The sequence below is a fragment of the Syngnathus floridae genome, chromosome 20 (assembly GCF_059516105.1).
Source record: "Syngnathus floridae isolate MCC-2025c chromosome 20, RoL_Sflo_1.0, whole genome shotgun sequence".
Taxonomy (NCBI): domain Eukaryota; kingdom Metazoa; phylum Chordata; class Actinopteri; order Syngnathiformes; family Syngnathidae; genus Syngnathus; species Syngnathus floridae.
Genome location: NC_142432.1, coordinates 7,783,177 through 7,795,903, shown reverse-complemented (window position 1 = coordinate 7,795,903; position 12,727 = coordinate 7,783,177).

The window sequence follows — 12,727 nt, the reverse complement described above, 5'->3', positions numbered from 1 at the left end:
AATTCACACTAGCCGAATGACTAATTGATTAATTAGCCGCTAATGGCTGGATCACTCCCACCGAACAGGACAATGACAGCGGCGACTCGATATTTCCGGCTCAACTGAGGCGTGATCAACCTTTCAACACCGGCATGAATTAGTTTGCAGTCACCGCCATCTCGTGGTCAAAAGTAGGAAATGTTTTTTAAGTTCTTTGCAGTAATTTGCGGGGCAACTACAAATGGATTCCGAGATTTACGAGGATCACTCAACGCAGCACAAAATGTTACGGAAATAACTATTTAAAGTCCCCTCAAAAGTTTGACATATGCCCCAAAGAAGAGTCGAATTTTGCTCACTGTAAACACTTCAACGCTTATCGTCCAACCCATTTTACTACCCTGCAAGTCTACATTGTGCAGAATTAAATATTTGCATGGAAGGTGAAAGGAGGGAAAGCAACGGATGGTAAGTTGCAATGCCTTTTAGTTTGTTTTCATATGACACTTGTTGATGGATTTGTTGGATGAAGAACCAACTTTAATATTATTATTATTATTATTATTAATAATAATAATAATAATAATAATAATAATAATAATAATAAATTATATTTATAGTGCACCTTACATTTTTTTTTAAAAATCTCAAAGTGCTACAGAAAATGCCTTTTTAAAAAGAAACGTCTTAAGACCGTTTTTAAAAGTGTCAACCGACTGCGGTGCTCTCAAGTGGACTGGTAGGGCATTCCACAATGTGGGTGAGACAGAGCAGAAAGCCCGGTCTCCCGTGGAACGGAGGTTAGTTTTGGGGGTTTTGAGGGATGTAGGTGTTAGATGAGTCCAGTCTTCCACAAGTGATTAGTTCCTTAAGGTACGCAACTGATGCATTGATGGGTCAGCAGAGAGATTTTATATTCAGTCCGAGAGGAAATGGGAAGCCAGTGTAATGATTGGAGGATGGGTGTGGTGTGGTCGTATTTGCGCACTCTCATCAGGATCCTGGCGGCGCTGTTTTGGATGTATTGGAGCTTTTGAAGGCTCTTCCCAGGGATCCCGATGAGAAGTGCATTGCAGTAGTCAAGTCTGGAGGAGACAAAGGCGTGGACGAGTTTTTCCGCATCCTGCGGTGACAGGGTGGGGCGGAGTTTGGTTATATTTCTAAGGTGGTAGAATTATGTTTTACAGATGTGTTTGATGTGGGCCTCGTAATTGACCTGGGGGTCCATTCGCACGCCAAGTGACGACGAATGACAGCGGAATGTCCTGACCAGAAAAAGTGATGGTTGTTATTGGGGAGGATGTGACCTGGTGTGGAGTCCCGATGAGGATGGCTTCCGTTTTGCATCTGTTTAACTGCAGGAAGTTTTCTCTCATCCACGCCTCTATCTCCTCCAGGCAGATGGTGAGTGTAGTGGAGATTAAATTAGGTGTTTTGTCCACTTTTATGTAAAGCTGTGTGTCATCAGCATACTTTAGTAGTTTAACATATACTGAAAGGTAGTCCTTTTTTACAACCAATAAGGAAAAATGCGATTTTGATAGAATATCCCTGCAAACCTGCGCTGCCAACTTGAGCCATCCAATATATAGGAGTCATTGATTGATTGATTGATTGATTGATTGATTGATTGATTGATTGATTGATTGATTAGTTGATTGATTAGTTGATTGATTGATTGATTGATTGATTGATTGATTGATTGATTGATTGATTGATTGATTGATTGATTGATTGATTGATTGATTGATTGATTGATTGATTGATTGATTGATTGATTGATTGATTGATTGATTGATTCTTAATTGATCCCCAGGGGGAGGGAAATTCAGGTTGGGTATATAAAGACACACAGATGACATGAGCGCAACTCAATAGACTCCTATAAAAGGCTGCCACACACAACGGCGCCACAAAGAAAGCCAATAAGTGCGAAAGTTAAAAGTATCAAAGCAAAGCCACAAAAAAAGAACAAAGGAAAAAAGTAACAGCGGGCCAGCTGGTGAGAGGCCTAAATATTGTAAATGGTCCCGCCAACCAGCCCCCCTCAATACCATAAGAACACCCCAAAAACACATATTTGATTCCATTGCATTGAGATGAAACTGCCCAAGTAATCCTATAAAAAGTTGTGTTTTTTTAGTGTTAGCAATATTTCAAATGGGTGGAGCCTAAGAGGTGACCCTAGTTCCTGGGCCAATTGCATCTCCCCCACTCTACTGCTGCCTCATTAGCAAACGCTCGACCACACCGGCCATTACCAAGGCCCAAACCATTCTGTGTTGACTTCACGCCATTAAGTCGGATTCATAAGGGGACCGAGCTGGGGCAGATAAAGATTTCATTGCATTACCGAGTCCATTATGCGCCACAGGGGAGTTTGTGGTCCAATAGAATAGAGTGAGCTGCTCGGCTGAACGTGCAATTATTGTATACACCGCACCAACGTGTGTCGCAGGTGACCCTTAAAATAAAGCCATGAGCATTATGCATAATTGATCAGTAACAGTGTCTACATCAGTTTTTATGCAGACATTGTCATACCTCAGCAGATGAGAACATAATCAAATCTGGTTTGCAGTGTAGGTAATTGCGCTTGCAATATGGAATGAAATGATGAATAGTGGAAAGGAAATATAGGCTGAGCAGACCAGGCAGCAGCTTTCAACACATCATCACAAGCAAGCATGCTCAGTTTGTAAAAAAAAAAAAAACACTCGGCGTGTTATTGAGAGTGTAGGTTGCAGCCATTAGCTTTAATCTGCTGAATGTCTGTGCATGCACATTGACCGTGGTTTGCATTGTAATTAATTCAGTGGTGACGGCCGCCTGCCTTCTCATTTTATATTACGCTCTTAATCATCTCCGGAGGCCCCAGTCAGTGATGTGGGATAGAATGCTAATGCAGTCATAATATTACAGGCTAGCCAAGGGATATCAGGTTATGTAATTCATCAACTGGCGCTCACCCTGGAGATTGATTGTTGACATATGCGTTGATTGACATATTTTGAGGCGGGGGGGGGGTTCTTGTCAAACAAGGTTCCCCTGGACTTTTCTAAGCGAAAAGGACAGGGTAAAGCTTTTGTAAGCGCTGACCTAGAGTGAATTACTTGTGTGTGATATGTGTCAATCACTTTCGGTTAAGCAGCGTCCCTGTGGGAGACCTGTCAGTCACCGACCGACACAGCAGCTCCATCCTTTTTTTTTTTTTTTTTTTTTTTTTCCCCGAGACCTCTGATCCTGTCACCCATCATCTTTCATGGAGCTAAGCAGGCTGTCCTGTCAGGCCTCCAAAATGGGGCCTGGACACTAGTAGCGGAAGTGTTTTTAATGACGCTATTAAATGCATGATAAGGTCAAAATATTAGAAACAGCAATCAGTCCACAAGTCTGTCGTTGAACGTACACCTTTTGTGACTATTAATTAAAATTGAGCGAACAGTTTAGCGTTTAATGTACAGGTAAAAAAAAAAAAAAAAACGGTGGCCTGCTGGTCTGGCTTGTGAACGCGAGGTGGTGCTGTTAGAATGCGTGGAAATTCTCCGTTGCTCCCACGACAGAATCGTTGTGGTTGTTTTTGTTTGTTCTACTGGATCATGCTTTATTTTATTCTCATCTGACTACAATTACTGCACTCATCATTCAGTTATGCTTACTGTGTATAATCTCCTCTGATATGCATTTATCAGTGTATCTGCTGTATTGTGATTTATGTATTTTATCCATCGTGAGAAAGCACAATCTTGACATCCTTTTCCAGTGTAACCTGTCTTTAAAGACTCCCTTAAAAAAGCCCATCGCCCCCAGTCCACCGTCGTCCTTGAGGGGAAACATGGCTGACTTTGACAAGCTGGGTCATGTTTGCATTCTTTGACGTGCTGGTGTCGCTTATGTGTGAGTTAGGTGTATGCAGAAAGGGTGTCAGGGGAGCAACGGAGCCTTTCCGGCGCCATTTAGAAGTCGTTGCGCTTCTCATCAGCCTGTCATTGTTTCTATTTTCATCACGAAGATTTGCTCGTACTGTACACTGCATGCCATGAGCTTCATGTCATATCCCTTCGAGACACTGCTTCTCTGCTCAACTTCAGTCCAATATTTATATGAAAAAGTCAAAGGTCAAAGTTCAGGGTTTTTTTCCCCCCACCCTTCTGATCAAAATTCCTATTTATGTGGTTAATATAAATTTGCCCAGTTCGAGTCCGAGCCACCTGAGGCGGCCACATCACATCCCACAGTCTGCAGCAGCTTCACTCTCACAGTGAAGGAGCACGGTGAGACGCATGCTACAGACCATCAACCCGAGGAAGGCTGCGGGTCCCGACGGCGTCACTGGGCGTGTCCTAAAGGACTGCGCAGATCAGCTGGCTGGAGTCTTCACAAAGATCTTCAACCAGTCCCTTACCGAGTCCACCGTCCCATCCTGTTTAAAATCCTCCACTATAGTCCCCCTGCCCAAGAAACGCCACATCACCAGCCTTAATGACTACCGGCCAGTCGCACTCACCCTGGTGGTGATGAAGTGCTTTGAAAAGCTGGTACGGGGTCACATCACATCACTCCTGCTCAGAGGTTTTGACCCCCACCAGTTTGCCTACAGGGCAAATAGATCCACAGAGGCCGCAGTTGCTACAGCCCTCCATGCTGCACTGTCCCACCTGGAGCAGCCGGGAAGCTATGTGCGGATGCTCTTCGTGGACTTTAGCTCTGCTTTTAACACCATCCTCCCCTACAGACTGGTGGACGTACTGGGGGGCCTGGGACTTCCACACAATACCTGCATGTGGATTAAGAGCTTCTTGACGGGTCGCAACCAGAGGGTGAGAGTGGGCCGTCATAAATCCACACCTCTCAGTCTTGGTACCGGTTCCCCACAGGGCTGCGTACTGAGCCCACTGCTTTACACGCTCTACACACATACATGCACGCCCGCCCACCGCAGCAACACCATTGTGAAGTTTGCAGATGACACCACCGTGGTGGGGCTCATCTCAAAGGGGGATGAGTCTGCGTACAGGGACGATGTGGTGCAGCTATCGGAGTGGTGCGGAGAGAACAATTTGCTCCTGAACACGGCTAAAACCCAAGAACTGGTCATTGATTTTAGGAGGAATAATAAAACGGACATTCCACCAGTTATCATCAATGGGGTCTGTGTGGAGAGGGTGTCGTCCTTCTGCTACCTGGGAGTCCACATCGAGGAGGACTTCACCTGGAGCGTGAACACCTCTGAGCTGCTAAAAAAGGCCCAGCAGAGACTCTACTTCCTAAGGGTGCTCAGGAGGTACAGCATTACACAAAGACTGCTGGTGTCCTTCTATCGCTGCTGCATCGAGAGCACTCTGACATACTGTATATGTGTTTGGTACACCAGCTGCACTGCAGCTCAGAGGAAAAAGCTCCAAGGGGTGATCAACACAGCACAGAAGATCATTGGCTGCCCTCTCCCCACACTGGAAGACCTACACAGAACCCGCTGCCTCAAAAAAATACAGAACATTCTGAAGGACACTTCCCACCCTGGCCACTCCCTTGTCGAACTGTTGCCATCAGGCAGACGCTACAGATCAATTAGCTCAAGGACTAGCAGATTCGCCAACTGTTTTTACCCCACGGCGGTAGTCACATTAAATGCCGCTAAAAAAAATGAATGATCATGTTTGTGTATGTTCTTCTGTGTGGTTTTTAGCTTGTACTTTTTTATTTTTTATTGTATTTATTGTATTTTTTTTTTTTTTTATCTTTGCACTGATCGGTTGGCACTTTAAATTTCGTTGTACATGTGTGACAATGACAACAAAGATCTATTCTATTCTATTCTATTCTATTCTATTCTATTCTATTCTATTCTATTCTATTCTATTCTATTCTATTCTAATAGTGTTTTGGGCCAAGCCATTGACTCGATGATTGTGAGAAAACTATTGCACAGTATTTGCACAAAGGCTAACAGTTACCTCTTTTATTTCTTGTAATACCACATATACCACACTATAAAGCGCACCGGATTATAAGGCGCACCTTCAATGAATCGCCAATTTTAAAACTTTGTCCATATATAAGGTGCACCGGATTATAAGGCGCATATAATAAATAACTCAACGTTGCTCAAGCGTTAATGCAATCACAATATAGTAACACGAAATATTGAAAACAATAACAATATACCAATAACTCAACTTTGCTCAAACGTTAATATCACACAACACAAAATAAACACGTAAAGCTTACTTTAATAAATTAGTCCTCATCCACGAATCCATATTGGTCCATATATAAGGCACACCAGATTATAAGGCGCACTGTTGGCTTTTGAGAAAATTGGAGGTTTTTAGGGGCGCCTTATAGTGCGGAAAACACGGTACTACGTTTTGTATTCTCTTCTTTGTAATAGATACAATAGTTATATTATTACATCAACCACAAATTTAATGTAAAACATCAAACCATTATACATGCACTGTAAAAGACTCCAGTTTATGATCACAATTAACCGTCGTCATATAGCATCCAGCCCGTTGGCAGCAAGCAAGATGCTAAGCTAGCAGTCAAATTTTGGCTCCTTTCCAATTGGCTTAAAGATAAATAATAAAAACACAGAAAAGCTACATGCAGCCAGGAAAGATCCTCACTTGTTATTATGCTAGGTGGCAATATGTTGAATTTCCTGTTTTATGGTCGTCATCTCAATTTTACTCTTTGCTATCATGGGTGTAAAAAAAAAAGAAGCATTAATATTTAATCTATTTAGTCTCGATGAAGTCCTCGTGGCTAACCGTCAGTTGAACGTATGCAGGTAGTCAGCCTTTTAAAGCGAATTCTGCAGCACGGAATACTTTGGGTTTCATGCACTTCAAACAAACCTCTCAATCCTCTTGCAGATTGTGGCTGCGAGCATGAATATTATTTCAGACACATCACACGGATCTGCTTCAGGTTAGCGCATACAAATGAGAAACAGAAGGCAGTGGAAAAGCAGGAAGAAGGAAATCCAAAGCATATGATAGACCATGAGTGTTCAGTGGTGTTTTTTTTTCATTATAATCATTTTGACTTGATGACAGAAATCTATCAGATGATCACTTGACGCAAAACACTACGTCAGATTTAAAGGTGATAATTAAATAATCAAAAAAGTAGTGTGTGTCACCATACAGGCGTATATGACCCCAGGAGGCTTCCATACGACCTCTCGTCGATCTTCTGCCTGGATCGACTTTCCGTGTTAGTTTGTTGCCGCGGTAACAGATGAACACTTGTCAGCTGTAGCTCAGAGGGAGCCATGGCAACACAGCCCGCCACCTTTGTGTGAGCGTGTCTGTCTTTGTGCGAATCCTGTGAACGGTGGTTGGATGTGTTATTGTCAGCCAGGCAGCATTGTGGGAGTGCTATCTATTTTATCTACATTACTTTTTTTAAAACTAAATATAGTATTTCCCACTTGGATCATATTTTTCAACTGTGATGACTGAGCTAGGATTATTCATTCATTCATTCATTCATTCATTCATTCATTCATTCATTCATTCATTCATTCATTCATTCATTCATTTATTTATTTCTTCTTTTATTTGTTTATTTATTTATTTATTCTTTTAAATATTTTATTTATTTATTCTTTTATATATTTATTTATTATTTCAATTATTCTTTATTTATTTAGTTATTTTTATGTTTTGGGTTCGGCATAATCCGTGTTAGTTAGTATTATTGTAGGGTAAAGGTTGGTTTGGTTCCAGTCTGTTTTTTTTCTGGGCTTCTCCTTTGACTCCAGCCAAGATGATACCCGTGGCCTCGTAGCGGTTGTCATTCTCTTTGCGGCAGTCCTGAGATGCTATCTGCTCTCAGTCCTCGCCTTGTTGTCAGATGCCCCTCCGGCAACTCAATCGTTTGGCAACGAGCTGTCGAATCCGTAACACCGAGGGGGAACTCGCCTTTTTATGTCCCTGTCTTATGAAAGAGGAAATTATGTGGGAGTTTCTCGTTTGTATTGTAGAGATTGATGTTTGCGATTGGCAAGCGGACACGATGGAGGAGGCAAGGACAAAGCGACACCTTGGATAGGATCAAATCAGACAAGAGCGCCGCTGCCATGGATGAACAATACTGATAGGAGTCCCCTTTTATTCTGCTTGTAAAAAAAAACAAAAAAAAACGGCTATTGTGGGAGATGGAGGAATTTCTGCTTTCAGAGGTAGCAACAGGGCCGAGACGACCAAGTCGTCAATGCGCGGCGGCCGTGCCTTTGTCCGCCACACAGTGCCATGTTTGTTCCTTGAGTGTCGCGAGCAGCCGCACTATCCCTGTCACTTGACCGGTCCGTCGGCCTGCTGTTCTGCCTGGCCCCGCGCACAAAGACGGCCCTTATTAGGGAGCCGCGGCGGGTCCCTGGCACTGGAATGTTAACAAGCTCTCTCGGAGCTGCTTATGACCTTATGGCGAAGCGCCCTCTCCAAAGCCGTGTCAACCGGGCCCCCGTTGACCCGGTTGACTGGAAGCTAACAAGACGTTAGTCAGTCAGAGTTTTTCCCAAGGCGACATTTAAACATACTGAAAATTGATTTTTTTTTCAATTTTTTTTAATGATGGCTATTTGAAGGAAGAACATTACCATTTTTATGAGATTGTTTTAAGTGAGCAAACACCAAGGGTGTCCGAGGGCGGTTTTGTTCTAACACGTTCTTTCTGACGCTTGGCACACACTGTATGGTATTTTGAATTTTTTTTAATTACATTCCTACATTTTCTCCTTAGCAGGGTTGCCAACCTAGCACAGATTACCTTGGGTGAGAGGCGGGGGAGTCTTTGACATTTAAAGATTTTGCTTAACATAATAAAAATCGGTATTTGTGGACGACTTTTGGGTTTTTTCTGATTTTACGGGGAATTCTTTTCAATATTCACACAAGCCCTCTGTAAGAAACATGTAATGAGGATTCATCAGCATTTTCTGAAAAATATTTTGGGTTTGTAATTCGTTTTGTTTTCATATTTTGATATTCTTGCCCCACCCCCAGCCCACAGCCCCCCAAGGAAAAAATCCTAGCTCCACCAGTGGTGTGAACCCCACTGATTTGACCAATCTCTGGATTATACTGTCCCTTTTCACTTTGTCAAGATCATTAGCGATATGATGGATTTGTCTCCCTTTTCAGTGGCAATTAAGGCATGCTGCAGCCCGACAGTGCGAAAAGTGAAGACGCATAGCCAGCTCATTTCTCAACTGCCTGTTGTATTTTTTTCTCCTTCTTTTCCCCTCTATAAGTATCACATAAAGCAATTTTCTGCTAGTTCTATCCCGCATGGACATGGAAGAGCCATACAAAAAAAAAGTCTCAGAGTCATGGCAAGCTGGCCTCTGCAAACATCTGCAGTGGCGCCTGCCTCCACCCGCTTCACCTCAGGACCACGATCTGACTGGCTCCCCTACCTCTTCCCCAATTGCAGCCTCCCTCTTTCATCCCTGCGAGGCCTCTTTTCACTCAATTACTTCCATGTGGATATCTCCCTTCCCCCACAGAGAGTATTTATAGCGCTGCTCTGCCTCCCACAAACTAATAAGGGGCATTCCAATAAAGGAAATAAATGCCAAAAAAATTTACTTTACAAAATGTGTTTTATTAAAGAAACACTCTCACTTTCTTCCTTTCTGATGTTTATTTTCTCTGTTGGGTGTCTCCTTCTTCTGGTTTGAAATTTAAAACAGCCCTTGTATCATTTACTCCCTTTCTTTTTTTCCTCTATCTATTTGTATGCCGTCATTATTCCCAAACTTGAAAGTGCTCCTACAACAATAAAGCGAGCAGAGAGGTCGTTAACGTCGCAATCAAGCATCCACTCACGTGGGTGGCGTTCCTCTCTGACCTATAAGTGAGAAAAATGTGTCTTCTTGACATGAGGTTTGGGTTTCACTTTCACCTTTGTGTCCTGACATTTGTCTGAAAAAAAAATGCATTGGCTATGATCGTTCGGTTAAATACGCTATCACTTTCCTGCTCGTTAATTACCCGCCTCTTCCTCATTGGCGTCCTTGAGCAGCCTCGCCTCATATGAACCCAGTGGACCATCAGGTGTGTGTGTGCCGTGCGTGGGAGGTGGGGTCAAAAAGGTCAAACAGGATACAAATTCTTTTCATAAGCAACCGGCCTTTTCTCCTCGGGCTCAGCCTTGTTGTCAGACTCCACATCGACGGATAAATCACAGATGTGCAGAAAGTTGTGAGATCGTCAAGATCTGACGGCGGAAGTGCAAGAATATAAAGCATCAGTAGATCATCTGCTTGGTGTCCGCAGAGGTACACTAAGCTAATCCCATTTCCAGGCGCAATTCCCCAAACTCATTTTAACACGGTGTCCATTAGAGCTTAAATGGATAGACGGCTATATTTATACCATTGAGCGATACTATTAAATCAAACAAGATTTACTTGTCTACATTTCTGTTAAAGTGCTATACACAAAATTCCATAACCTGATGCTCGTCACTAACGATGACTGCAAAAGTGTGAGAGCGGTTGCTGGAGTGACATCAGACGGATTCCGGTTTATGGCGGTCAGAGGAGAGCGTTTTAATAAAAACGGCTTGACCTTTGCGACTCGGGTGTTTGCGGAGTACACGGCGGCGTGGGCAGCACGCCTCGATAAAACCAAGGATTTTCTGCTCGATATTGAACCGGGGGTGTTTTTAACAAAGATGTTATCTTTATTGTATCTCCCTGGCTCACTGTGAAATACTAAGTAAAAAAAATAAAAAGTGAATTTCCGAATAGTGACCAACAAATCTGCGGGGATTACCGTCATATATGCGTTGCTAGTCTCTTGTGAATTTTTGTCGACCACCCCGACGGCCTTTTGCTAATTGGCCCACGCACTTAATGAGTTTCAAAGTCAGCCATCATTAATCTTGCAGCTGCTCGTTACAAGATGGCGTCTTATCTGGTAGCGGATGAGCGTAGCCGTTGCCGCGTCAACACAGGTGCATTGTTCAAGCAAATGGAGTCGACATGAGACGCGCTCCATTAGACTCACTTGAGGAGTGCTGAGAAAGACGTTTGTGGGGCGAGCGCGGTGAGGCGCAGGTCAGGCTACAAATTAATGCATGCCGTGCGTGGAAACCTGACCGTGAAAACAACCGTAAGTGAGGAGAGGGATGAAGTGGCCTTTTGTTTTTCACTTTTATTATCATAAATTTATAAAAATATCTCGAAATATATATAGTGAAAATTACTTTTTTGCTTCATGATAGGGGTGTCCAAACTTTTTGCAAGGAGGGCCAGATTTGATAAAGTGAAGGGGCCCGGGGGCCAATAGTTTTTTCGGACATTTTTTAACTACAAAAATTTCATGCAAATACACACTGTTATAATACAAATTTCATTGTCCCAATCGTCTTTATTTTTCAAATGACAAAATAACCAAATATAAGCCACTCGGGCAGATGTGAACAACTCTAAAAACACAATTTCTGCCTTTCATTCATATCTGAAGAGTCAGATAACATTGAACAAACTGTATGAAATACCTTAAATTTACATGAGTTTAAAATCATTTTTGCCTAATGAACATTTTAAACGGGAGTTATAAGTAAAGCAAAGTTGTCTGGTATTATTAAAACTTAAAACAAGTGAATTTTCCTCTTGTCATTTACAATATTTTTCAGAAAGTAATAGTTTGTGTCACGTCTACAGGTTCATACCATCAACAGCATTAACATGGCCACTTTGTAGCTTGCTTTAGTAATATTTACTTTTGACTCACAGCCCCACGTGGAGAATCGTTGTTGTGATGCCAGTTCAGCTTGGCGCTGCTTCACTTTATCAGCACAGTCACTCCCTGTTAGCTTGTCGTGTGTGTTAGCATGTTTAGTTTGATAGTGTCTCTTTAGGTTGAAATCCTTAAGCAAGGCAACCGTCTCTTTACAAATTAGACAAACACAATTGCCTTGATTCTCAGTGAAGTATTGTAATTCCCATTTCTCTTGAAAGCGACGGCCCTCAATGTCAACTTTCCTCGTTTTCGTTGCAGTCGCCATGGCAGAAATGAGCGTAGAGGGGTGGCTGTGACAATTCCCACATCGGCGCAGGTTCACCTTTTGGTAATAGGAGAAATTACAGTTACAAATTTCATGATTTTTTTTAATTCAGTTTGACAGTGCAGGCGGCCCATAAATAATAAATTACAAGACCGAAGCTGCGGGCCGTATGAAATCTGACCGGGGCCGGATTTGGCCCGCGGGCTGGACTTTGGACATGGCTACTTTATGATATATTGTTGTTAGCATGTTAGCTAGCATGCTAGGGGCGGGGCTTCTCCACTGATACTTTTTTATAATGGAGTCCTTGTGACTTACTTCACGTCAAATGATTGATATTTAATCTGATTTATTGGCCAAAAGTAATGAAGTGGAGGCAAGCAGGGCTTCCAAAAAGATAATTAGCAGCCCAAAGCAGTCTGCTGCTGGGAGATGGAAATGGCTGTGACTTGCCATCATGGTAATTTCCATCTTCTCTCAACAAGTCCAATTGAATTTGTGCAACACTTTCTTTTCATCCCAGGCTGCATTTCACATTCCAGCTGGCTCGCCCAAACTCGCCTTTACCAACAAGGGGAGTCTTCAGCACTTTTTGCCGCCTGGTTTTGTCTCCATCCCACTCCCAACTGTGCTTGTCATCTTTCCGGCACATCTCTTGATGACATCAGGCCTTTTTTTTTGGCAGCTTTTGTTTTCAACTACAGCACTTGGCCCT